At 42.4% G+C, this 22,867-nt stretch overlaps 1 protein-coding gene and 1 long non-coding RNA gene across 6 annotated transcripts in view; one reads left to right on the forward strand and one right to left on the reverse strand.

Annotated features, from left to right (window-relative positions):
* lrmda (leucine rich melanocyte differentiation associated) overlaps window positions 1-22,867 on the reverse strand; it is a 286,581-nt gene that overhangs the window by 47,776 nt on the left and 215,938 nt on the right. The window lies entirely within an intron of this gene.
* Window positions 829-21,123, forward strand: LOC133509680 (uncharacterized). Its single transcript, XR_009797415.1, has 3 exons — window positions 829-985; window positions 1,075-1,216; window positions 20,636-21,123. It is a non-coding gene; the product is annotated as an uncharacterized LOC133509680 (long non-coding RNA).

Here is a 22,867-nt window from a genome sequence, read left to right on the forward strand (position 1 = left end):
GCACCGCCGCGCTAACGTTAACACTTGCGCCGCGCTAGCAGAGCCGGTTAAAAAAATATATATATATAGTGGTAAAAATTACCAAGACAAGGGAGTAACAGGGTAAAAGTCACTTCCTGGGCACATATTTTCCACCGGTCTCACTCTTACCTCTGCCGCTCAATTGCCCCCTTGCAGCTGTTAGAAAGAATGCACAAATTAGACACATCACCGCATAAACCGCAGGGTTGAAAGTGTGAAAAAAGTTGCGGTTTATAGGCTGGAAATTACGGTACATATGTACAGTTTTTTTGTTAACATATTTTGTGTATAATAGATAAATACAACAATAATTTAATGAGACAAAGGAATAAAGACATGAATAAATACGTGCAAATTAACCAATTGTATGAATAAAAAATGCAAAATTCATGCAAAAATGTTAGAGGAATCTTGTAAAAAATAAAATAAAAAGTGCTCGGTGAGCCAGAAGTGGGCCATACCTTTTTCATCCAACTCTTTTTAAATACGATATACTGTCATTGAAATTGGAGTTCAGAACATTTAAAGCAAATCTCCCATCACTTTAACAATAATTTTCCCTATAGTTGACCCCAAAAATCTCATTGCATGTCCTTCTATGCTTAAAAAAATAATACTTGTATATATTTTCTGTTTATTAAAAACACTGCTGTTTATTGAATCTCATTAAATTCTGTATCTTATGATGTGACAATCATACATTCCCAAAGTCAAAAAACAAATGTATATACAGTATATGGATCATTATCTTGTATGATTCCAACCCCGGATGAGCTCGCTATCTATCTACAGTATCTACTGCTCGCTCCCAATCGCTGACAACCTTTGGCGGGGAAATTCCGCCCCTTTGCCGCGTCGGAGTCTCCGTGCGGCGGCGATAACGCTGTCATCTCGCACCGATCATAAGTCAGCGGCAAACGAGCACACAGATCCTCCGTGGCGAGACAGAACCCTCAGCGGGCCTGTAAGCTGTATCATTACACCATGTCATCTTTATGGCACGGAGCAAAGCCCGGCTCTCTAATTACATCCTGCCCTACTCCATTTACGCAGACAGGGACGCGAGCAGCAGGCAAACAATGCGTTGGAAAATGGAGTGCCTCCGCCTGCCCCTCCTTGCCCGCTCGCACCTTCGGAGGCCACGAGAGGCGCGATAGCAGCGGGCCCTCCTCGACTCTGACAAGGACTCGGCAAGGTGAGCGGCCGCATCACGGACCAAGGAGACGAACCAAGTAAAACAAAATAAAAACAAGGAGCTGCTTTTAAACGGTAATTGCGCCCCTTTTCCCCCGAGCGTGCTCGCGGGTATATAAAGGAGATTTACAGGCGGCGGCGGTGCCACAAATCAGACGGCCCTCTGAGAAACACTCGTGCTATGAAATTGTTTAATCTCATCAAGTTCTGCCTTCACTGCAGCGCATAAATCACAAAGTCTTTGTTGTCATAGAGCACCCGAGGAAGGCAATGGCTGCTGCGGATATACACATACGGGGACTGTGTAAAAGTCACCCCTAGTTTGAATGAGCCTTTTCAGATCATGTTTCACATCCTCTCACTTGTCACTGTTGTGACATTGTCATGTGAAGAAAGAAATAGATTGAGCCTTAAAACACATTCACTGCCATTGACGAATAAGTCAAATATCCGTGTTAACTGGGCAAGCTGGCAGTCAATGAGTTTTAATAAGAACTGGGTGGGGATTCTCAAGGTATCCTACCGGGCAATCTCCAATTGTTGATGACAATGTATAGAGCAACTGTGGTAAAATAGAATAGAATTCTGGATTAACCAGGAAGTAACTTCCATCTATCCATTTTCTTAGCCGCTTATCCTCACAAGGGTCCCGGGAGTACTGGAGCCTATCCCAGCTGTCAACAGGCAGGAGGCGGGATGCACCCTGAACTGGTTGCCAGCCAATCGCAGGGCACATAGAGACAGAGAAACAGTCTCACAGCTAGGGGCAATTTAGAGTGTCCAATTAATGTTGCATGTTTTTGGAATGTGGGAGGAAATCGAAGTGCCCCGAGAAAACCCACGCAAGCACGGGGAGAACATGCAAGTAACTTCATTTTTTTTTTTTTTTTAATTTCCTTACATTTTGGCCTCGGCTGATGTGTGTGTGCTCTACTGAGTGGCAATCTCATTATAGTCATCAACAAGAAGCTGAAACAAGAGCTTTAATGGTGACCTAAAACTTTTGCAGAGTACCATAATCCAGACATCCATTTTCTACAGTGCTTATCTTCATTGTGGTGGTGGATGAGCGGAAGCCTTTTCCAGGTGGCTACCGGGGGCTAGCCAATTGCAGAGCACAACTATTTAAATTCACATCTATGGGCAATTTAACAGAACCCACACAAACATGGGCAGCACATACTGTATAAACGCCAAACTGGAAGTCCACATCCCAGATTCAAATCCGAAACCGCTGAACTGTGGGCAGGATTTGTGAATTTTACACAAAATAATCAGTTTACAAAAAGGAAACAATCGTCAACCGTTTTGTAAACGGCGTGAAATTTGTCATAACATCATCAAAACCGAGGATCCGCTCATGTTTAGCGCTTCAATCCCGTCAAATTGACATCTGTGTTCCACACAGAAAAACACAATGAATCCGAGGTGTATTCCAGGTCCAGCGTTGCTGCAACAACACTTCTAATAGAATGTTACTACATTTGCATAATACAATATATGTATGATACAGGAGTTGCGTCGGAGCAGTACATCCCAAAACTGTTCATATTAGCTGCGATGCAGCTGGCGGAACACGAGCCTCCTGATGGATATCTCATTTCCTGCGCTCGGCATCCAACGCCAGCAAATTATTACTGCATAAATTTCATGTCAACAGAAACGGCCAATTAATTAAGTTAAAAATGCACTCATGATGGTGTCTACACGCCGACAAGGAGAGCCGGGGGGCAATTTTCCACTCGCTGAATTTATTGCAGGGGTCACAGTAATGGAGGATTTTAAACTTTGTCATAAAGTGGCAGACAGGCCAATGTCTACACAGAAGCCGGCTAACCCGTGACATATTTGCATAAAGTATATTTATGTGGAAATGCTAGAGGACGGCGGCAAGGGGGCGAGGGATAAAGTTTACAGCGAGGAACAAAACCTCTGCCTCTCGAGTATTTTATGCGTCCGGGTAGCGATGACGGTAGCACCTTTTGCCATTTAAGATGTGTGAAAATGTACACGTTTAACAGCGCCGGAGACGAGAATGAATTATTCATCGTGTATGAGGGGCTTGGCTGTTTGTGGGGGTGCTTGTTTATTCAGCTTAGGCCGTTTATCAGGCGGCGAGGATCCCACGGCGGGGATGAGCCTCAAGATTTATCTGCGTTCCGGCTCCAAAACAGATAAATCAAAGGGTGTAATCACGCCGCCACTGGCCCACATGTGACCCCGCTGAACTAATGACACGGGGATATCTAAACCCCCTTTCCTGTTCCTGGGTAAGGCCCTTAAATCCAACCCCCAAACATCACTCCTCTAAGAGCTAAAGAAAGACAATGAAAAAAAAACAAACCGTGTCCCTTTGTCCTGTTTACACGCCGCACTAAAAATAACAACGTCGGAACAAAGCAGCAGAGGCTACTGTATAACAATGTTGGCTTAAACAATAGCAGCCAGTATCGATTCCAAGTACACGCGATTCATGAGCTACAGCTATTCCCAGCGTAAGAGTCTCTCTCTCTCTCTCACCCCCCCCCCCCCCGCCTGTCTCCGTCCCCTATCGGAGCGCCGGGTTCTGATTTATCATGTCTTCTGCTAGCGGGCTGTCCGCTGATTAAGCCAGCGGAACTTTGTTTCACTCTCCCCTCTCTTTAATCTGTCTCTCAGCCAGATAAATTAGCCAGCGCCATGCCAGCTCCCGCTCTCTTTACCTCCCTCCATCCCTTCTCCCGCTTTATCTCCTCTGTCTGTCACAGCGTGCCGAGAGAGCAGACATCTGCAGGAGATACACTAACACACATTTAGCCCAGCATGTGCGTGTACGCATGTGTGTGCCTATCCTCCCTTTTTCTCCCCTTGACAACGTCCTGTCAAACAATCTCCCTTCTTGGACGGCCTCACGGGCTTTGTTGTGAGCTCATAAATCAGCGACTATTTACGAGCCGCAATCCCTATTCTTAGTCGTTTAATGGCGACACGTTCGCGGGTGAATTAAAGCAGGTTTTATTCACCAGGCCGTTGGGCCAAGGGGAGGCCTGACTGCAACACACACACACACACACACACACACACACTCTTCTGCACTCTCGTCCCGGTGGTAAATCACGCTCATTGTCGCAGTCCAAAGCTAGTGTGCGTCACTGAAGGGGAGAGCAGGAAGCACCGGGTATAATTCTGACCATCAGTTTAATTTATAGTTTCAGTAGCTTTGTAATCTCAGATCCATAAATCCGAGTGGTTGACAGTCAGGAATTCGGAGTCATTCGGGTTCTTGACGGCCGTGGACCTTATTTCTATCTCTACATAGCTCTATCTGTCTTTCAAAAAAGAAAAAAAAAAGGAAAATGCTTTACAGTCATCCTTTGGTTCTCTTCTTTTTTTTTTTTTTTTGCTTGTGACGACAACATGACAAACATGGAAAAGGGTTTAATAAACATACGGCCAGTTTCCTAGGTATTAGTTTAACTGTAAACATGAAGCTTGCGGCATCTGCTCTAGAGTTAGTGTACCTGACTGTGTGAAATGTAACATTCTTACTGGCAAACAGCAGCAAAGCATGTAAACTCAGATTTTTGCAGGGAGATTGAATATATATGGGGAGGAGATCTTTATTTGTAGAAAATGCTTTATTTATGTATAATGGTAAACATTCTTACCAGGATTTCGGTCAAATGAAACTGTACTTTAAAACAAAATAAAAAGGACTATCAAGGAGACATATAGAGAAAAGTTTAGAAACGTAACAGACTGTGTGCAACAAATAGAAGTGTTAAGGTCCTGGTAACATACGGCAATTAATAAAATGTAAAAGTTTACATTTACCTAACTTGAGTTAGTCTACTGGAGGCCTGCAATTAGTTTTACAATAACATGTTTTAGAATAATATGAAACAGTATTAACAGTACTTTATAATTTATGTCGAGTGCAAACATGGACACACAACATCCTGGAGCGATGGTTGATTGTTTACATGGTTCAGTAGGTGCTGATGTTTTTGTTAGCAACAGCATTCAAATGGGCTCTGCAGCTAACTACAATTTATATGAGTAAACATTATCAATAATTTTAACTACCGTAATTTCCGGCCTACAGAGCGCACCCATTACATTTGTAAATACTATTTGGTACAAACATACAGGTAAGCCGCACCTGTGTAAAAGCCGCAACTGCCCACATTGAAACCCATGTTGAAACACGAGATATTTACAAAGAAAGACGCTACATAGAAAGAGTTTTCAAAGCTTGAATACCTTAGCTTAGCTTAACATAGCAACACGGTAGCACGAAATGGGCTGGTAAAAGAAAAAAAAAACAGCCGTGGCAGCTACACATTAGCAACACGACAGGACAGCACTAAAAGGGGCGGTTTGAAAAAAAAACAAAAAAAAAACATACCTAAATCATTGAGACGCGGCAGTAACATAGTAGCACATGAGTAGGAAATATTAATTTGAGTTAAAACATTTTTCAGTTCTAATTTTATATATTTTACAGACTACATCTAATACAACAGATGCCTAACTTCAGCTACGTTTCTGCAAGTAGTGAGTCGGTAACATCGGCAACCGGTTCATTGCCGGCTGGCTCGACAACGAACAGAACAATAACGAGGATGCAATTGGCTACTGTTTAAATATTGGGTCCCATACGCGTTTTATGTTGTATGTTAGTATTTAGGAAGAATAATGTTGTGTTCGTGCAATAGCATCATTGCTAAGTACTTGTGCAAAGTTTGTTGCTCTTACGATTCCAATATTTTTGAAGAATGTGATGTCATGCACTTGAAATGGTTATGGATTATGCAAAAGAAATTAAAAGCGAATTGCCAAGGTATTGTTTTAGCCACCGGTTGTTAGTTTACTACAATTACCGTAATTCCCGGCCTACAGAATGCACCTGGTTGTAAACCTCACCGAGTACATTTGTAAAGGAAATACCATTTTAAGAGTTTAACGCTAGTGTTAATGCAAGCGCCACACTAACGCCGTGGTAGCATTAATGCTAACAGGGCCAGTTAAAGTAAAACTTACCGATAAAAATCAGTGAGACACGTCAAAAACACAGCAGCAACACGCTAGCACACCGCTAACGCTAGCGCAGCGCTAACAGGCCCAGTAAAAGTCACTTCCTCGGCACATATATTCCACCAGTCTCATTCTTTTCCGCTCGAGTGACCCATTACGACCGTTAGAAAAAATGCACAAATTAGCCGCATCAACACAGAAACCGCAGGGTTGAAAGCGTGGGGAAAAAAGTCGCGGCTTGTAGGCCGGAAATTACGGTACTTCAACCACAGTGGGTGGAACTAATAAGTTGTGTGTCTAAACGGACATGCACAACCCTGCGGAGCAATTGCATCACTTTACAGAATATAATAATAATAGTAATAGTTGGCATTCCCACGTACATAATGTAAGATCAGCTTTCTACTATTAAACAACAAACTTGTTGACAATCATGACATTTGATATGGTGTTTACATGCTTAGATTGGTGCTGCTGTTTTGGTGAGCAGCTGGGTGAAACAGTTGAACATGAGTGAAAGTGTACATTAGTTGTACAAAATATGAGACAACGATATAATTCCTTTCAAGTCAAGTTTCCCTTGAAAGCAAAATACAAATGACTATTATTGTAGGGAAATGCAGCAAAATACCATGAATCATTCGTAGTAAAAACACACCTCGCTCTTCAGAACAGTATTAGCATGTGCACACAACACCATGGAGTGACCAAGTCAGGCCTGAAGGACAGCCGCCGGCTTACACTTCTTCAGTGAGCTCGCTAACAGTCGTCTTTTAACATTTAATTGTCGTAATGTAAGTGGTGTCAGCCGCTTTGTGGTGACAACAAAGCAAGCAGACCAAAGTAAAGCAAAGCAAAAGAAAGCAAAGCACACCAGCGACTTTTTAAAACATGCATGCGTAGAGACGCACGGGCCTCCTTTGTGGCTTTAACCTAGCAGAGGTTTACAAGTCGCTCGCTCGCAGGATCCGATTGTGTTTAGCTTAAAAGGCGACACAGGCGGCGAGGAGAGCCGACAATGAACCGCATCTCCCTGTAGCCCCCCCTTCAACGCGTCGCATTTACATATCACTAGCCCGCTAGCTTGATATGTAAACGCATTCCATCAGAGGACCGCCAATGAGAGTCCGCCTCCTGTATAGCTTGCACACGTTAGACAAAGAGACGGGAGCCCGAAAGAGACATCGCATGTCACCACCCAAGAGAGATAATAGTATTGTTATACATGGTTGATCACAGACACTCTCACGGCATCTTGCTCTCTGTTTCAATCACTATTTGTCGCTCTCTTCCCCCCCCCCTCTCTCTCTCACTCTTTCTGTCTCTGAGTGAAGATGCCAGCACACTTCAACGCGATAGCTCCTCTTCTCGTTCAAGGCCTCACATCTCAATGGGAATTTTTTTTTCCCCTTCCTTTTTTCGGAGCACTTCAATTTGCAAGCGTAGCTGGAAGGCAGCTCCTCCTGATATGTTAATTGCAGGGTACTTAAGCACTAAAAGATTAACATAAAACCCTTTGGAAACAACCTAATAGTTTATGATAATTTGCGCGTGGCCTTTTGTCTGTCCATCACTACTTTGCCTCCGGCGGCAATTTTATCAAGAGACTGTAAAATATCATTTAAACAAGTTCCCGTTTGGATAATTAATGGCGGAAAATCGGTATCATTCAATTGGGTAACAATGGCACCCCTAGCAGTATGCCAAACAAAACCATGATTAAAGTATTTAGATTTTTATTAACCTATTAATATCGTTGTGCAAATGATGATACAGAAGCAGATTTCTTGTTTTTTTTCCCCCTGCAGTGAAAGCGCTGTCATCAGGGCAATTAAGAGGAAGTCAGGGTTATCTCCTCCGTTAGAGGAGCTGATTGAAGCTTTTCAATTAACCGACTGACGTCTGCTCTGGTACTAGACGTCTGCGCAACCGATGAATTGGAATTTTGCCTGTTTAGCAGAGAACAGAAGCTTTTCATTTGACCTGATTGTTGGAGGAAAAAATGGGAAGCCAACTGGCAGTGTGGTGTAGTATCTACTCCTGATCCTGGTACTTATTGAGTATATCGTAGCTGTTCAACGCAATGAAGCCATCAATCCATTTATGGACGCATTTCAAATTAAATTTGCCAATCGTAAAGCTGTTACAAATCCCACTTGTTAGCTACAGCTAATCTTAGATTGTGGAAATATGTTCCATGTTCAGTGTAAAACAAACCCCGGGTACAAAGTATAAAGTTATACAACAAGCTCGGATCTGTTTGAGCTAATAGATTAGAATTTTGCTTAAAATGCAGCTTCTCAAAGGCTCTTCCCAATTGGGGCCCAACTGTAGCGTTTAGGGTAGGATTCTTATTTGTAATTTCAATTTTGGAAACGATGTAATCTTATGCTCTCAATTTATTAATCTTACACACTCAATGGCAAAGCCTGATCGCCGTCAATTGGATGCATTGGTGACGTGTGAAATATGGCGCCCCTAAAATGTGCACATCTTTGGCAGGATACATTTGCAGCCACAATTTTAGATGAGAGAATATTAATAACTTTAAAATCACTTGTAAGAAGAAGCCAATTCCAATCAGGTCCTAGTACCTCGGTGCTTGGGGTCTTAATATGAAATTTGTTTGTATCGAGTAGCTTGTGTTGTTTGTGCTTTTTAAGTGACAAGCGGTCGTCGTTTTGGAGATGTCACCTGATATGAGAAATGATCTTGCTCACAGGAATTACTGCAAAGAGCAAAAATAAAATCAAGACATTTGCGGGCACCAAGTACATCAAAAAACAGCAAGTGGTCTAATAGGCTGAATCAGAGTACGTCACATCCCTGACGTCTCGTTTTGAGTATTGTCTTAATTCAAATTGGAATAGTGCTATCCATGTAAAAGTAGTTCATGGTTTGTTGCATATTAAAGTTGACTATTATTCAAACATAACAAAGCAATTCCCATCCAATGTCAATAGAAATTTTAAAGCAAGACAGTGCATATGAAGTTTGACAAGTGAAACACACACACACACACACACACACACACACATCCGTCTCATGAATAATACAAAATGTCCTTTCACCAAACATTCAAATAGCTATTCATTCATCTGCATACCTGCAGCCTTGCAAAAATGATTGGCCTGCCATTACTGCGAGTAGACGGGGAAAAAAAGAAATGTTCCCCAAACAATTTGCCTCAAAATGAGACAGGAATGATTCTGTTCTTTTCAACAGCGCAGACAGGCCAGTGTGCATAATGATGTTAGCGTAATGGGGTGACAGATAGACTGGGAGAGCATGACATTAGCATGAGAAACGCACCAGTGAGCAGCCGTTCAACTGTGGTCTCAGAGGGACCCCCCCTCTCACCCCTCGAGACGCGCACGCTCGTTTGTTTTGCGGCCACTACCAGCCTGACAAATGAAGACACGCCACGTCTTATGCACAGCGATATAGCTTTCCACTTTAGCCAGCACATGACTTTAATGACAAGGGGGAAAACCTGCGCGAGCGTTATAAAAGCCCGCTATCTCGTCTTGTCTGATTAGAGATGAATCACCTCATTCAAAAAAGCAGGGACACGACGTATGCCTTTGGGAGATGTGATGAAAACAATTCCAAAGATGTAAGTCAATTAATGAGACGATTAAAATGAAAATAGCATTGTTATTTCTCTGCTCCCAGGATCCCCCTCCAGCTACGAAGTGTAATTTACTATTAAACTACACACAAATGGAAAGCGCTGAACAAACTGTGTCGGAGTTTGTTGACCCAACATTGTTGACTGAACAAAGAAATTTGAACATACTTTGAGGCTATGCATCAATAACATTGATAGCTAGAAAATGGAATATATATTTGAAAAAAATGCAATTTCACAAAATTGTATTGTATTAATTGATTACACTATATTTTACAAGAAAAATAATATGGTAATTTGTTTGTCTTTATTCTGAATTTGACAACTGAAATCATTTTCGTAAATTATTTTACATTATTTTTAAAATGTAATTACAATTGTATTAATAATTAAATATTTAATATTTTTCCTTGTTCAAACTATTTTCTGGAATGTATGAAGACATTTCAGAAAAAACTTAATTTTTTTAAAATTTCATGTGTCAAATTATGCACAGTATTCTTATGGTATTGTAAGAGTAAAGGTATATATATATATGAGTAACTAAAACCTATTGCTCATCGAACATGGAATTAACTTCAATCTGAAGGAACGTTCAGAAGCAACTACTAACAAATCATTCGTGGTGTCAAATCACGTCTTGAAATAAACAGGCTAATCATTTAAACGTACAGCTAAATCTGTAAATATACAACAAAACAAGCACTCACGTTAGCGCAATCTAGGGTTGTCATGGTAACAAGAGCAATGCTATTCAACCACATTTCCAGCCCAAGCTCTTATTCTAAGGTCAAATGATTACATTTAGTTGCTTAAAGCAAATGTACGGACAATAAACCCTTGCCTGGTTCTGCAAAGTGCTCTTCTCAAGGGCCGTAAAAGGCCTAATAAACCTCAGGTGGATGTAACACCGTGTGACTTGATGTCTTTATCAGCGAAGGCAAATTCCCAATTTCTCTTCAAAGAACTCAAATTACGAGCATGCAATGGTTTTACTGGCTGTGAGGAGAGGAGGCGACTCGCATAAAGAACTGTCAGCCTTTCACGGAAGAAGCCGTGTGCTTTTCTCAGAAATAAAGAATCTTTTCTCCACATGACCCTCGTCATTTCCTTTTCACAGCATGTCATATGGACAAAGTGATATTACATGGTAAATAGCTGGGCAGCTTCAGTTAGTAGGATGAAGCACACGATCCAAAATTGATTCTGGAGGCCGTGTGGCTCCCGTCATACAAACAAAACTGCGCTTCCATCTATTTTCCATGCTGCTTGTCCCCATTAGGCTCACGGGTGAGCTGACTTTGAGCGAGAAGTCGGGTAAGACCACGGACTGGTGACTAGCAAAAAGGCAGGGCACGTGTAGAAAAACAAAAATTCACACTCACATCCATTTAGAATTGAGTCTTCAACCAACCTAAAATGTAAGTTTTGGGAATGTAGGTGGAAGCGTTACTATCTGGACAAAACCCACACAAGCATAGGGGGAACATGGTAACCGCACACAGGAAGGCAAGAGCGTGTGGCTTGAAACCTCCTACTTCTGAAATTTGAGGCATGCGAACTGCTTATCCACGTGTGATCCTAAAAAACAACCAAAGTAAATTCTCGCATTTTTGAAGAACATAAGGGAATGTGTTAAGCAATACAGTCACATAGGCGTGTTTTATATCTATCCCGAGGATTTTTGGAGTGCAGAGATCATCAGGAGTGCTGCAAGAAATTATACAATTTCAACCTAATTGGTCCCAAAATTGGCGGCACGGTGGAAGAACTGGTTAGAGCGTTGGCCTCACAGTTCTGAGGACCAGAGTTCGAATACCGGCCCCACTTGTGTGGAGTTTGCATGTTCTCCCCGTCTCTCCATGGAATTTTTTCTCCGGACATTCCGGTTTCCTCCAACATCCCAAAAACATCCATTCATTGGAGACTCTAAATTGCCCCTAGGTGTGATTGTGAGTGTTGTCAGTCTCCATGTGCCCTGTGATTGGCTGGCAACCAGTTCAAGGTTTACACTGCCTCTTGCCTGATGATAGCTCCAGCACTCCCGTGACCCTTGTGAGGATAAGCTCAGAAAATGGATGGATGAATCCCATTCATCACAAATCTTGCCTTGAGTAAAAACCCGACAGTGCAATAAACTTTGATTTTGATGGAAAAGGACCTTTAACTCACTCACAGGTTATCCTATTCTCTGTTTTGTTTTTTCATCCCCTCACACTCGCATAGATGTATAAAGATTGTCACCTTGTTGATGTTTCATTGGTCTAGAGAACATTACAGTCTGGCGACTGCAACAGATGGGGGAGTTGAAAGTCCTCTGTATATTGGGCAATTAGAAGACAATACATCAAAAACTTGACTACTGGAGAGATTAGATGACCTCAAGCTTCAGACCTCAATGGGGATTAGTAAAATTGACTCAGAATAGTTGATGAATCGGTTGAGTTCTGAATGTACTGTACATCCATCCATCCATCCATCCATTTTCTTTGTCACTTATCCTCACGAGAGTCACGGGAGTGCTGGAGCCTATTCTAGCTGTCAACCAGCAGGAGGCGGGGTACACCCTGAACCGGTTGCCAGCCAATCGCAGGGCACATGGAGACAAACAGCCGCACTCACAATCACACCTAGGGGCAATTTAGAGTGTCCAATTAATGTTGCATGTTTTTGGAATGTGGTAGGAAACCCACGCAGGCACGGGCAGAACATGCAAACTCCACACAGGCGGGTCCGGTATTGAACCCAGCCAACGCTTTACCAGCTGATCCACCGTGCCGCCACTGTATATCCAATATATGGTAAACATGAAATTGCCTTGAAATTGTCCCAAACCTTTCAACAGTCGTGAACACGTGAGAACTATCGTACGTAAGCATGAAATGGGAATTGGGTCCTTGGAGCTGCAGTGCAAAATACAGCCAAAGGCAGCCGCCTCAAACTGGTGGACCTCTGACAGTCCAAGCATGTCACAGTGGTGGGGTGGATCCCTCATGTAAACATTTATCTCCCTCGTGAGAGTGCGTCTGCATGCGGTATAGGGCCGGGGCGACAGCAGCTTCTCTAAGTCTTTATCTCGCCCCATGACAAGACAACCTGGAAAATACGAGCATCTGGAGCTCCTCTTCAAACACAGCCTTATCTCACGCCAAACATTCCCTCCCATCCGAGGACGAAGCGAAGCGGGAGAGTGGCCCGAACTGGATGGGACCTCACACCGTCATCACAGCCAATCCTGGGAAGGGTCCCCGGGAGTGCATGCGCATGTTTACAGGGACAGGACGGATTAGAACAACAAGCTGACACGGCTGTGACGGAATCCGTCTGCTTTACTTCCGTCTTACAGGTCGAGCTCAACACAAACAAGCACAATGCCTCTTCATCTATCATCCGCGACCTTAAAAAACAGCCTCAAATGGAACATAGACGCTGTATGATCGCTGGGGCTCTATTCGCGAGGAACTTGAATGGTTTGTTTCATATCGCAAAATAAAGTAAAAAGTATGTGTTTCATGGCCGTAAGCACTGGCCCTCGCTCGGAACAAACTCACAATTGTGTGGGTGAAGAAGATAAAGGCCCATTCACTGTGCCTTCAGTCAGCCTATGGGGGGGATGTAGCAATGTGCCCCTCTCCGGGGTGTCTACATACGGCCTGTGCCTCACTTCAAAGAGAGGGCAGAAGGGCAGCATACCCCCCCTCCTAATGCTGATCCTTTCAGCTCATAGCTGATTCCTCCGTGTGTGTGTGTGTGTGTGTGTGTTCGTGTGTGTTAGCCCCTCTAGCTTTTGTTGCAGACAAGCGTCCAAACTCTCATTGCCATTTTTTGGAGCACAGCTCAACCACAACATGTAATGCCTGATAGCAAAGACCAATTCCTTTAGTTGGTCATTCACCGCAATCTTTTCAAAACATTTTTAAATTCCAAATTACACTGCGCTGGCAGAACAGTCAACGATTTAAGGGCTGTTGCCAACAAGCCATTGACATTGCATGCACATCGCACTTTGCTGAATGGTCTTTGTTCAATCACCAGCTCCATATTAGTACTTGGTGAAGGACATTGATCGTCCAAAACTAACTATCCTTGGTCTGAAGAAGTAACTGTAGTCTGATTACTTTCTCCATGACAAGTAACACATTACTTAGCTCATTACTCAAAATGGCGGTATTTTTGAGTATCGGCCCACAGAGCGCACTTGATTGTAAGGCTCACCGAGTACATTTAGAAAGGAAATACCATTTGGTACATACATAAGCCGCACCTGTGTAAAAGCCGCAAGTGCCCACATTGAAACCCACGTTGAAACATGAGCTATTTACAAAGAAAGATGGTAAACAGAGTTTCCAAAGTTTTAATACCTTAGCTTAGCTTAACATAGCAACAAAATGGTAGCACGAAGTGGGCTGGTAAAAAAAACATACCTAAATCACTGAGACACGGCAGTAACACAGCAGCAACAGGCTAGCGCAGCGCTAACAGGGTCGGTTAAAAAATAAATAAATAAATAAATAATAATAATAATAATAATTCCACCGGGGTCACTCTTACCTTTTCTGCTCGAGTGGCTCCTTGCGATGTTACAAAAAAATGCACAAATTAGCTGCATCACCGCATAAGCCACAGGGTTTAAAGCATGTGAAAAAAGTTGCGGCTTATAGGCTGGATATTACGGTAACACTTTATTTTGTAACTTTGTATCGTGTTACTGTAAACACTGGTGGTTAAGATAATATTATCACCTTCATACAAGTCAAGAGAAAGAAATTATTTAATCTGTCTGAGTATACAGAATGCTAATGCTAAATACAGTGCTAACAACATGATCTGTACTGATCCACTTGCACCACACCCTACTTTAAAACACAAATCCTGGTTTAAAGGCCTAATTTGAAACCCTAACCCTTGTTTGAAAAGGTTTGTGTTAGCCTAACTCTAACTTAAAACCCTATCCCTTGTTTGAAACCCTAAGCAAGGGTTTGAGCCATAATTTCCGATTGAGCCCCAATTTCCGAGACCTTTCTTCAAGACCTTAACCTTGCCTTCAAATCTCACACACTGTCTGAACCTTAATTACTAACAGAGATTGAAGACTTAACCACGTCTTGAAACACAACTTGGAAACACCAACTTTCGTGTTGCAATGCAGGAACATGCATAAATCCATTTAGGAAAGAACAGATAAAAACAATTTAGAGAAGGACAGGCACTGGAAGGGTGATTGGATGAATTCCACGCTGAGCCCATTTTTTATATTCTAACAAGTACAGTATAAGAGCTGTGCTAGCTTCATAGACAATCTTTGAGAATAGTTTTTTTCTTTGACCTGATGCGATAAAATTGTTGTTAAGAAAGAATCTCTTCTAATCTCTTCTGTGAGTGTTTTTGGATTGGTCCAGTTGTGCATCAGTTGGATCAGCTCAAACAGTATTTTCATGAATAGAGCTGTTGTGTCGTGTTCCTCATTTGGGGTCGTCATCATGAAATACACTGTAGCAACACACCACAAACTAATACGCATTAGTTGAAAAACAAGAACTCTGTGTTAAAAAAAAAAAAAAAGAATCGACTATCAGAATTGCAGGGATGTAGCAGAAAGTGAGGAGGAAGTGTGGTAAAGAGAGGAGCTGATCCACGGCACAGGGAGGTCTGGCCCTTACAAATCCCTTCTTTTTTGATCTCTTCATCCAGATGAAAGAATAGCGGCAGGCGGGATTATGTGGGACAATTGCGCTTTCTTCCCTCAAACCCCGACTGGATCGGCTTTTGCAAGGGTGCTAATCATTTTCAATTAAGCCCGTTTTCTGACATCCTGTAAAAGCTTACAGTGCTAGATTGAACTCTCACTGCATCACCCCTTCCACTAAGCCTCTCACTGCCGGGAAGTGCGTTTGTATGTGTGCATGGAGTGTCTCTTCACAATTTGTATGGGTATGGACATTTGCTGAGGTGCCAAATTGTATACTGATGTGACAAATGCGTTTTGACAATACCAAAAGAGAAAATCGTACGCGGGATTTAGCACTATGATGCCTGAACAGGACATTTATACAGCAGGAAGAACGTCACTGCGCCTGCGCAAATGGACAAAACAAACAAAATGACACGCCACATCAAAGTAAATATATCATTTACAATGCTACAATTTGTTTATTCAGTGCTTAATTCTGGGTTGAGATGGACATCTCAATGATGGAGGCAGAGAGCAACATTAGCAATCCCTGGACCAGACCCAACCAAGACAAGCACTCAAACCTGGACAATGGGTGGCCATGACAAATGGATACACCCCAACCAGGGTTTATGCAGATAGAGAAAAAGTGAAACAAGTGTCCATCAATCTCTCAGTCAGGACCCAGCAGGACTGCCAAGACAGCCAGTTTGAGGACAAAAAAGTAAAGGCTTGGGTGGATCTGACAGCTTCAGAAATGGTAGTGGCCACTCAATTAGATGAAACTACAGCGATTGCTCATACTGTACTGTTGCTTAGTTGAAAGATGAACAAAATTCCCGATAGTCTCAAAATGTAAAACAATGCAGCTGTCTAGAAGATGACAGGCAAGGTGACGTTATTAATTTACAAGCAAATTAAATACAGTGGCAACCTGAAAACAAATTTTCCAGTGGGACTAAAACCTCCACACTTTGACGATTTTCACTTTTGTGTCGCTGTTGCCAAATAACATGTTTAACAATGCCATGTTGATGTTGAGTTTCTCCATTGGTTATCAAAACATGTACTTATTTGACAACACTACCCTTCCACTCTTAACTCAGTCAGTCCATTAGGAAAGCGCTATACAAGATGGATGGATGAATGGATGAATAACACCATCAAATGCACTGAACATGAAATCGGATCACCATCACTTTGTTGTCTGTGGTGTTGACAATCTTGGATTATGAACATGAAATCAGACACCTGTTTCATGAAGGTCTAAATACATTATCAATCGAAACTTTTGACTGGATGTATTATATAATAAACTGAACTTTGTTGAAACATCATATTTTGTTGACACGGGTGACAAAAGTCAATAAGTTAAAAAAGTTCTGTTCCAAATGCATCTGAGATACTACAGTATGCATTTAATAATCTCAAAATGAATGTAGCCTATTGGAGACATTTTCTACCCATTGTGACGGAACGCATTTGCGTTATGGCCTTCAATTACCCGATTCTAACGACTTCAATCTTGATTATAATTGGACGCTTGAGTCACATTTGATGACAAAGCCCCCCCCCCCCCCACCCCCATGGGGATTTTTTTACAAAGATATCAGTTTAACAAGAATGGGGCGAAAATGTGGGCTAGCTGAACATAAATTGCCTTTGGTTATAACTGTCACGACGTGGAGAGATAGAAATATCAAGGGAAGAAAAAATTGGTATGACACTTGTATGACTTGACTTGACACTTGTATACTTTTATGACACTACACCAATGGATGTCAGTCAGGCTCTGACAGTGCAGGCCTATGGAAATGTCCCCCCCCCCCTCTTCCTTCTATTTCGTATCATTGTATAGTTTAACCTAATAACCATTTGTAATGCAACTCTCTTCAACTGTTCGGTATTTGTTAAAGTTTTATATTTCATGCCAAAAGATCCCAACAATGGTAGATTTACGTGCAAAAAACAATCTCTTCAGTGAGCCTTTTTTTTTTTCCCATTGTCAGCAATTATGGCCTGATGCTACATAACTGAGGGTAGCACATTAAATGAATGCAATCCGCTCAGGGCCTTAAAAATCAGTGGCACTAAACGATTTAAAGATGTCACATTTATCAAACTTTGTCTTGTCTCATCTTTGGGATGTAATATTGTCCCTGTTGTGCCTGTGTTAACGTGAAACATTAATTGAAATCATCCAATCCAAATCCAGACTTTTGCTGCACAGAAGCCTGATATCACGTCGTTCAAACTTCTTGAGTTAACCAAGATCCCGAGCGAATATCTCTGTGTACATTTGCATACATTAAATGTAATAATCAGCATCTCTGGTGAGTATGACTTGTTTTTTTTTTTTAACTGCACCACATGACATAGGTGTCACAGTTGTGGCCTGTTATATTGCATTTTTGTATCGTATTGATAGTTTCTATAATCGTGACATGTTGGTGGTAGTATTAAGGGGCGGATTAGTAAATCTCAACTGAATTTCCAGGTGCTCCATTAACAGCCTGTCACCACTTCCCCAAGGTAATCTCTCCGCAACACTATCTTTGTAGAAATCATGCTGCAAAACAACACAATTGCCAAAGGGTAAAAAAAATAAATAAATACAAACAACAAATACACAAATACAGAACTAGTCCTTTGATGCTGGCTGAAGTGAGATCTACTGACGGTGCCGAATAACATCAAATCTGATGGTTCAAACCATTGAAATATGATTGTACTTTTGTTGGAACTTCAATGCCACTGAGTTTGGAAAATAGCATTTACCATAAACACACACACACACGGATGTTGCACACTTTCCGTTAACACTGCTGGAAAAATTTCCCCAGCTATCTCTGCTGAATTCTGCACTTCGAATCGCCTTTCATCACGGCCTTCTGATCCCCAGCTTCCCTTTGTGCTCCACACTTCATCATCTTTATTTTCTTCCCTAATTGCTGGTGAAAGACAGCCCTCTTTGATTCTGTCTACATGCCAAAGCGTTATCATGGAGGGGAAAAGTGTCACATGTCTGTCCACATGGAGGAAGAAGGGGCCACGGCTGAGGACAAATCCCAAATTCTCTGAATGACGTATCTGTCGCCAGCTCAGAGGATATCGTTGCTGTCCGCTGACATCAAGGTGAAGGGTAGAGGCAACCTGGGCCCTAGAGGAAAAACAGGAATCCCCTGAAATGCTGACCGGCCAATGACAGCACAAAACAGAGGTTTGACACTTCCCAGCGTTTGTTAAATTCAGTGGTACATTTTTGGATATATTTGTGGTCTTTTAGACGGTTATTATGGTTGAACTAAGTGAAAGGTAATGGGTTTTTTTCCGTTTCCAGAAGAAAAAACTAAGCCAAATGAATACAAGATCCTAGTGAAGCTATGAGATCGACCCTGAAGTCATTTGAATCTGTCAACATGCAGTTATGTTTCATTAGCCAAAAGTCCAACAATGTTAGTCACGGTGTTAGCAAGCTTTGTAAGCTAACGCTAAGACGGCGAGATAGATGTTCCTGGTTGCAACGTTTGGATATGCTTATTTTTATTTTGCTTTTGATGATTTTAATAGTATGTAGAAAGCCAGGTAGCTGACTTAAAACCGTTGTACCTGCCTCGATGCTAGCATGCATTTTTATTTGTCTTGGCATGTTTCCTTGTGTCAATTTTGCTGATTGGGGTGGGTCTAAGCGAGGTGTTAAATCTAATGTGTTAGCATCTCATCATAAACTCTTTTCATGTTTTTTTTTAACTCTCGAGCTATAATAGACGAAAAAGGCCTTTTTTTGACTAGCTTGCTCTTTCCTTTTCCTCCCAAATGCCATCATTTGTTGCCGCTCACTGGAGGTTGTGTACCCAGCATGTTTTTCTTGTACCCTGTCAGTGTTTAACCTTTTCAATATGATGTTCCAAAGACCCCCGGTGACCACTGTACCCAGTTGCAAAACGGCTTATTGTCTTCTGAGGTTTTCTTCCAGGCTCTTCTGCAGGACCTCAAATGAATGCATGACCTACTCAAAAGAAGAAAGGGGGGTGATGCACTGAGCATGAGCAGCAATTAGACAATCCGGTGGATCACGTTTGGAAATGTCGCTCTGAAAAGGGTGTTGTAGTAAAGTTGTAAAGTTTGCAAACTTTCTGAAAAAGTATGCCTGAAGTGGATCTTTAGGTTAATCAAATCTTTTGCTTTTTTTGTCTGTGACACCCATTCGCAAAAATGGGCCACCAGCATGACATATCATAAAACCTCAGCATACATGGCAAGACTGGTGAGCATCAAACACGTAGCCTTGCCTTAACAAGTGATTTTAAGAAAAACGAGAAGAATATACACTGGAAGTTACACAAAATCTTCTTCTTTTTCTTTCGGCTTGTCCCGTTAGGAGTCGCCACAGTGTGTCATCTTTTTCCATCTAAGCCAATCTTGTGCATTCTCCTCTCTAACCCCCACTGTCCTCATGTCAACCCTCACAACATCCATCACCCTTTTCTTTGGTCTTCCTCTCGCTCTTTTGCCTGGCAGCTCCATTCTTAGCACCCTTCTATCAATATCCTCAGTCTCTCACCTCTGAATATGTCCGAAGTCTGCTCTCTCGAACCTTGTCTCCAAAACATCCAACTTTGACTGTCCCTCTAATGAGCTCATTTCTAATCCTATCCAGCCTGTTCACACCAAGCGAGAACCTCAACATCTTCATTTCTGCTACCTCAGTTCTGCTTCCTGTTGTTTCTTCAGAGCCACTTTCTCTAATCCATACATCATGGCCGGCTTCACCACTGTTTTATAGACTTTACGCTTCATCCTAGTGGATACTCTTCTGTCACATAGAACACCAGACACCTTCCGCCAACTGTTCCACCCCGCTCGGACACATTTCTTCACTTCCTTACCACACTCTCCATTACTCTGTACTTGACCCCAAGTATATGAAGTCATCCACCCTTGCTATCTCTTCTCCCTGGAGCTTCACTCTTCGTCCACCGCCCCTCTCATTCATGCATACATATTCTGTTTTACTTTGGCCAATCTTCATTCCTTTCCTTTCCAGTGCGTACCTCCATTTTTCTAATTGTTCCTCCGCCCGCTCCCTCCTTTCACTGCAGATCGGCGAACATCATGGTCCAAGGGAATTCCATTCTAACCTTGTCAGTCAGCCTATCCATTACCACCGCAAACAGGAAGGGGCTCAGCGCGGAACCTTGATGCAGTCCCGCCTCCAACTTAAATTCTTCTGACACACCAACGGCACATCTCACCGCTGTTCTGCTGCCCTCATACATGTCCTGTACTATTCTAACATATTTCTCCGCTACACCAGATTTACGCATGCAGTACCACAGTTCCTCTCTTGGTACTCTGTCATTGGCTTTCTCTAGGTCTACAAACATATAATGGAGCTCCTTTTGACTTTCTCTGTACTTTTCCACGAGCATCCTCAAAGGCAAATAATGCATCTGTGCTACTATTTTACACAAGTTACACAAAATGGTGTGACAATATTTATTGTGACAGCCCTTTGATATTTTAACCAGGCAAAGTCTTTTGCGTTCCAATTGAGTATGTTGAAATATTATGCAGACCTGTGGCTCGAATTATTTTGTTCACAATGTTTCAATAAAATTAAGACCCTAGTGTAAAAATGTTTCCAAATTCTTATTTGGGGGAGCTTTTGCACGGGCTGTCATTAGATTATGCAGGCATCTCTAATGACGTCTCTGTTGGCTGCGTTTTCATGGTTGAACTGGGGGTTCCAGGAATTGGGGAGATGGGAAGTGGCAGAGACACAAGGAGACTTCATCTTGACAGGATCTAATCAAGAGTTGCTCCGACATATTACAAGTGACTCAAGCTCTATCTTTCCTCTCACTTAAGTCTCACTCACTTTCAACGAGGAGAGGCGGAGGGACAAAGACCAAAGGAAAGAGAGAAGAGGATTAAAACCTGAAATGGGAGCTGACTTCCGGTGCCAGTTTTGGCATATACCAGGGTAGAGCCGTGGAAAGATAAATGAGCTCTTCAGCGACGAGAGGAAGCTCATTGGTTATCTGGTGTGGCACAATTTACTGACAATGACGATGATAATATCAATCAGCGGCCTGTCAGCGAGCCAAGTGGGCTTGCGAGGAAAACAAAGACGACGCCGTCTCTCATTGATATGTTCACAAGGAGATGTTGATGTCGCTGCCATTCAGGTGCAAATAATGTCATCACTGTGCAGTCGCATCAGTGATGACTAAAACTGCCCGGGGCCTTTTTTCCCAAAACCTGGAAAAAGAAGGATGACGGGTTAATGAGCTAGCAATCAACACGAGGAAAGCAACATCAAGCAGAGCATTGACATGTCTGCAGTCCATGGTGAAATGTAGCTGTGGGTAACACTTTTTCCCCCCTCTTCTTTTCCTTTGCCTTTAGCGGTGACGAGTGGGAGAAAGCACATGGCGGCAGCGTCAGAGAAGCGCCGGTGTAATTACTTTTGGCCATTTTTCAAGGCCCGCTCTCACCGGAGAGAGATGTGTGACAACATATGACAAGAGAGCCAACAGGCTTTCCATAAAGAATAATGGAATCCATCATCAGTGAGGCAGACACACCTGTCTGGCTTTGAGAACAATGCCACAGCGCCTATTTATTAGGTGCCAGAAAAGTTTATGTTTACCCGCTGACAGTGACAGCAACTCGATCCTTTTTTTTTTTTTTTTTTTTTGGGAAGGGAGATCTCAAAAACAGGGAAGCAAAGGGGGGGAAAGTCTGACTCAAATATTTTCTCTCTTGGCAGCGCACACTGACTTCTCTTTCTTCCTGATAGCTGTCTGCTAGAGCCAGAAGACAAATAACAAAGGCTGTCACTCCCCCCGGAGGCTTCAACTAATTCTTTTCTTTCCCCCGTACCGCTGAAAAATATACAGCACACATTATATCCTTTTTGACGCTTCAAGTCCGCCATCTCCATCTTCATCAGATCTGTGTAGCAAGGCCGGGAGTGATTCAATTATTGATGCTAGTTTGATATCTGTTTCCAGTGTGAGTGATAATGAGCCAGTGGATTCCATCACTGAAAAGCTTTTTGAAAGGAAATATTAGAAAGCAGTATCAACAATTGTACATTGCTCCAAAAATCCAATCACAGCATAATGGCATGCATACATGAGTCTGCATGTTTACTGTCATCGTTTGCCAGACAAATTGTTAGTTTAAACACACTACTTCATCTATATTCAATGCCGGGCTTATGGTGGCCCCTGAGGGGGTGGGAGAAAAACATTTTTGAAGCATTTCATAAAACGCGGTTCACACAAAGCGACTCTGTTTTAGGAAAAACACAATTTATTATCGTC

This window comes from Syngnathoides biaculeatus, chromosome 12 (genome assembly GCF_019802595.1).
Source record: "Syngnathoides biaculeatus isolate LvHL_M chromosome 12, ASM1980259v1, whole genome shotgun sequence".
In the NCBI taxonomy this organism is placed as follows: Eukaryota; Metazoa; Chordata; class Actinopteri; order Syngnathiformes; family Syngnathidae; genus Syngnathoides; species Syngnathoides biaculeatus.